The sequence below is a fragment of the Cupressus sempervirens genome, chromosome 5 (assembly GCF_028749045.1).
Source record: "Cupressus sempervirens isolate cs-2001-9-10 chromosome 5, ASM2874904v1, whole genome shotgun sequence".
NCBI lineage: Eukaryota > Viridiplantae > Streptophyta > Pinopsida > Cupressales > Cupressaceae > Cupressus > Cupressus sempervirens.
In genome coordinates this window covers 239,958,843-239,965,221 of record NC_143122.1, presented here as the reverse complement: position 1 = coordinate 239,965,221, position 6,379 = coordinate 239,958,843, and positions in this window count along the sequence as shown.

Here is a 6,379-nt window from a genome sequence, read left to right as displayed (position 1 = left end):
TGTGAACAAGCATGAATCCACACATCCCATGCCATGCTTCCAACCTTCACAAATGCTCCCTTGGCTAACCTGTCAAGCCTTCTCCCGCTAGACTCTTGCCTTTTTTCTTCTTGTCACTCTTTCTCTCTTTTTTCTCTCTATACAACAACTACCCTTGTGGCTGCTTATATAATAGCAAGTCCCACAAAACCACTAAGTGGTATTACATAAACCATGTGCTAAAACTATGTGCTACCTAACCCACTGAACCCACATTTAATATTGGGCATTTAATTCTTTTCCCCAATATTAAATAATTACATGAAATATTATCACAATGTTACAATACAACTCATCAAGAATATTCCATGGGAATCTTTACATGTTGCACGCCCATCTAGGTACAACATTACATAATAAAATAAAATAATAAAATAACAATATTATGCAATGTGTGCAACACCCATTATCTCAACAGAAGCTCCTCAGGATAGATCCTCTTCCCAATAGAAGAAAGATGACACTTATGTTCCCCCATCTAGTGCAACATCTCAATATCATTGCAGAGGCTAGCTCTCAAACTATTAGAGTCATCCATAAATTGAGTAGCATATTGATCTCATGGACTAGCTCAATGTTAACTCTTTGTGTTGATGATGTTGACATGGGTTCATTATCAGCAAGCACATCACATGTTTGTGTGCCCCATACTTGCATAATGTGCAATAATTTATGCCTAGGTCCCATTGGTGATCATTTTGAGTATCAATTTATATTTGGAGATAATGATACAATACATGTGACTACAAAGACTATATACCCTGATGTGAGAGAGGAGGGACATGTAGAGCCATGGAATCCTTCTATGTTAGTAAGAGAATACTTTTTTTTGTTAAGACATAATTGATTTAAAATTAGTCTTTATAGTAGAATAATTTTAACAGCTACACACTTATACATGGATGTGATCTTCATTCATGTTCAGCTCATGACTTAGGAGGATCTCAAATAGGTTGATGATGGTATGCTATTAGTTATTTCATTTGGCCTTGAGATATCTATGGTAAATTATGTTTTGTTCTCATTTCTTTTCTATTTGATACTGGAACATACATGGTTTTTCATCTTTCTTTTGTCTTGCAAGTATTACCTATCAGTCGGGGGCAGAGTGTGGGGGGTGAGCCACAATGGATTGACAAGGGAAAGGTGATTATGTGTTTTTAAAGTGATTAAATATAGAAACATTCTTGTAGCTTGTGTGTGCCAATGAAGTTTAATTACATTCTTTATTGTACATGGTGTGGCCACTAGTAACGACTCCAGGAAAATTTGACATCCCAAAGCCTATGGCATTTCCATTCGCACCAAGAGCCCCATTGTATGTATATTTATCATTTATTTTTTATTTTCCTTTCTTTAATAAATATTTACAAAACTAATTTCCATAATAGTAACAACTATGCTTTTATATCTCGTAGGGAACACCTAGTGCCCATAAGACTAGACAGTAGAGTTATGTATATTTGTTGATGTAACAACTATACTTTTTCTTTCAAAGGGATTCATTCCTTAGAGATTTTTTTGTATTGGATCTAGGGGATCACCTTTTTTTAGTGCACCTTGAGCCAAAATGGGCCTCACTGTTGAGCTTAGCATGCCCAAAAACTCCTATTTTCATATATAATTTGTCCAATTTGGACACAGCTAGAATTTGAGGCAAAAAAAAATTGCTCGTAGATTGGCCACATTTCCTGAGGTGGCAATTTTATGATTTTTGATATAGAAATCAATGTTTTTTGGCATGATAATAAATATTTTTCAACACAAAATTTGAGATTTTTGGCATAGAAATTGAGATATTTTTATGTATGGAACTAGCATGCTTCCCAAGATAATTTGGGTATGGGACCAACACGCTTCTTGAGGACATGTTGCTACAAAACCTATACGCATAATGAGGTAATTTCTAGTATGAACTAACACACTTCTAGAGGCATTTTGGCACGAGTTCCAAGATGATGATTTTTTATTTTTCCCTTCTGACTCTTTTTTGACCTAATTGTGGTTTTTTAGCTGTAACTTGCTCATCCAGACTCTATTTTTTGTAAAAATAATATCATCAAAAAGTTGATTCTGTGCCCATCATGATGGTGTAGTTTATTTGGAGTTTTGATGTCGTTTGGTCGTGATTTTATGCAGCCACAATTCAGAGGTTCTATTTTGCACTCTAGGAGACATATCTTGAGCACTTGATCTCTAATATGGGAAGTATTTATATCATATGAAAGGTCTCTATGCACTCTTTCTAGTGATGCTAGGTGTTTTTCCAAATTCTACTCAGGGTACACTCTATTTAGTTTTTTTTTCTTTTTTGTACTTTGGTGGATATCTTGGTTGTTTTAGGTATGGGGACCAATTTTGTTACTTTAGATGATTTTTCATGGGTTGTACTATCTATTGTTCTAGCCTTCTATCTCTTCTGGTCTATTTAGACATCATTTGTATGTATTTTTTGTAAACACACTTAGATGAAGTGTCGCTCTATTGTATTTTGGGGTCTTGCACATCTTTGTATTTTTTTGTACTCACACTACATTATAAAGTGACTTGGGGGGTTTCATGTTGGCCATATTCACCATTTTCCTTTGTTAAGTGAGGGTTCCTTCCATGATATTGGCTTCATAATGTGTCGATGGCATTTGCCATTATAAGTGTTTGTACTTCTTTTGCACTCTCAATGTTTCTAGTTCTTCTTTTTGTAGGAGATTTTGCATTCAATTTCAGTGTTCATGTCTTACCTCTCACCATTATAGGGGGTTATGTTGGTTCTATTTCTTTCTTGGTTCAATGGAATTAGCTGGGTATGTGTAGGATCATGGTGTATCAAAAAGTGGCAATGTGTAAAAAGTGAAATTTTATACATCTAAAAGTGTTTCAAAATCTATTGAATTTTTTCCACCCATCCTAATACCAAGGAAAAAAGGTTAGACCAACCCTAATTGGGTATCTCATCCATTATCAGTTACTTGATATCATATTGGGTATTCGATTTGAAAAAGGATACTCAAAAATAGTGACTATAAAAAAAACCTGAGAGAAATCAATCATTTTCATTTTCCACCATTTGGCATTGTTTTTCTTCCTCATTTTAGGTACTTGATATGAAAATGGGTATACGATTTAGATAAGTGTTAGTTCATGTTTTTTTTTTCAGAGTTACCATTTTTATTCTTTATTTTTGGTTCACTCTTGTTTTCAAGCATTTTTCATTTGAACCATTGGTTCTATCAAGAGTCAAATGTAAAATGAGCTATGATAACATTTTCACATTTCTCCAACCTCATTTCTTCAATTTATCCATCTCTAAAGATAATTTTTGACCAAGTTTTTCCCTTAGAAAGCCTTGATTGGGAGTGATTTATCTTGAAACCATCTTAGAAAAAGTTTGCAAGTTTCTTGGTATAAAATCTAAGCTTCTTTGTATCCCTTGAACGTTTTTTACCCCTTATACCAAGTATGGATAGCATGAATCTATCTTCAACCCTTTGTACCAAATGAACCAGTTCACAAGTTAAACGCTTCGTCTGGTTCTCAAAGATAATGTTTCTTAGTGGGCCTAGTCAACATGTTGTGTATGCACATGTGTGGAGGACATGAAACAACTAGATGCCTCATCAAGTATGATAAAACTATGGGTGATGTCATGTTTTAAGAGTAAGTGCAAGTAGTTAATAGTTGAAATAAGGTCATCATAAATGATCATGCTAGAAACTTGATTTGGGAGTGCAAAAATAAAAATTTGGCACATGCAAAGGGTAGTAATCATTTGAAGTACTTGTTTCTTTGTTTAGTGTTAGTCACTAGTTTTTCCCATCACCTTACCTTCGTGGCATGCCAAAATTAATTCTATCATCTACATAATTAATAATCATGTCCTATTTTTGAGATGCATATGAAGAAGGTTTTTCCTTTAAAAAAATAGCATTAAGTTTCTTTTCTTTGTTTGAAATAATTATTCGTAGGATAATTAGAGAGAGCAAGCCTTCTTCCATATTTGTAATAGTTATCACTCTTCAATTAATCCTTCTTCTTTTTGGTTATTTTTCTCCTACCTGTTGAGTGAAGCATATTTGTGGTTGTTTCTTTGTTTTCAAATACAAGTTTAAAATCATGAAGTTTACACTGCATATATTCAGGAATACTCATAGTTTACAATGTAAATCACCTATAGTATTCAAAACAGGCCTATTAGGGGTTTATTTAGGGGGTATTCCAGAAAGATTGTGCGAAAGACTTGTGAAACCTTTTTCCACTAAAGTGTTGAATACTAACCTCCTCATGGCCTCCACTTTCCCCCCAACTTACCCTTGTCCAGAATTAATTCAGGAGTGCATTCATATGTATAATGTTTCTAAGGGGAATTTATTAAAGAAAGATGGAAGTGTTTTGTTGAGTGTCAATAGGGATACTGTATCCAGATTATTCCACTTGGAAGAGAAACAATTTGTTGATGTGACTCCTACCTTGTCCTTGACTAGATTTTTAGAACAAGAAAATGTCTATAGGAACACTATAGAAAAGAGCTAGACTAATTCTTTCTACAAAAGTGGTTCTAGGTTACCCAGAACCTTGATGAAAAGCTAAATGACCACTCAAGTCTACGACATAATGGTTCTATTTCATAGAATTTTTGGATCTTTCGATGCTTCTGTTTTTGAAGAATGGATGTATTTTTATATTCAAATTGTGTTAAAGGGCTCACAATTTCTAGACTGGTAAGAATTAATAGCTAGCTCTCTTAGAGATCAGCTAAAAGGGTGCTCTAAACTTGAAAAAGAACTTTTTTATGTCATCCTATTTGATGTATATGCTAGCTAGCACTCAGGATTTACAACATTTACTGCATGAACCCTAGACTAAGAACATTGTAATATAATTATTATCCCTTTTTTCACAAAGATAAAGTTTTGAAAGTTCAGAAGGGTCCATGATATCTTTTCTAGAAAGTTGTGTTTTGAATTAAAAAGCCCCTTGCACCATAGATTATCCCCTAAGTCTCAAAAGCTCATTCAATCTTTTAGTAGCCTGTACATCCAATTCCATAGATTTAATTATCTAAGAGCAGGGGGTTTTGATGAAGAGCCTATATGCCTTCCTAGGTTTTCTCTTGATTGCTTTATCCTGATAGAGGTAGCTCAAAAATTAATTGCTGTAATAAATAATATATTAGCTGAAGAAGCTTGTGATATTATTTTCCCACTTAAGCTAGGAAAATTGACATCAAAAGCATGGAAGATGCAACATGTATAAGCTCTAACTTGGGTAAACTTGTTTTTTCTTCTATTAGGATAGACCAAATTTTGACAGAAAGAGAATTATTCATAGCCTATTTGACACTCATACAAGGATTGTACATGTCTCTAATGTGGAAGATTTTTGGGAGGATTGTACATATGAGTTGGAGGTGAAAAGAAGAGGGTTATCTAGGTTCTCTTTTACACAAGTCCATCTTTTTCAATTGAAACTAGGTGTAGCTATCATAGACATAGAAGAGGACAAAATAGATACTTGAGCTCCCCAAGAAATTGAACCAGTAAATTATAACATAGTTGCTATAGATTGGAACTCTAAAGAAGAGGATAATATTCTGGAAAGAACAAAAATGTGATTAAAAACATAAAGTCTTGGTTGAGAATGAAAAAGACACATGTATTAGTGACCAAATTGACCCTATTTCTAATGTTGGTCTTACAATTGTAAGTAACAAAAGGTTGTTAAGGATTTTTGAGAAGAAGATCTATAATCCCCCTCTTGTGCAAAGAACCTATTCTAACATGAAAACCAAAATATTAGTACTGGTAAAACTTCACCAGCTAATCCAAGTAGATGGTGAGCTAGATAAAGACCTAGGTGGTTAGCTTATTGATAATAGCCAGAGAGTTCAAATCACTGTGTGTTTGTCTCCTTTGAGGATGCAAGTCGTAAAGACTCCAGAAAAAGGTATTGAGTCATAACAAGATGCTACCACTCTTAACTAGCTCATAGCTTTAGTAAATAGGAAGAGGAGCTTTGTTCATGTTTCTTTCCCTATTGATAAGATTGTGAGAAAATACACCAACAAGGCCCCAAAACCTAAGAGGACTAAAAGCATAGCTAGAACAACTTTTGATTGTGCAACAGGGAGGAGTATAGCTGAAGTAGCCATGTACAATAAAAAAGAGGGAACTGATAAATTGGATTTAAGAAATTTTCAAATTGCATACATAGATTTGGGGGTGATGAACCATCAAACAAAAGAACACTAGGTGGAGGCATCTACCAAACAAATTGTGCTACAGTCGCAGAAAGAGAAGATTAATAAGAAGATAGTAACATCTAAGAATAATGCAATGGTCAAATA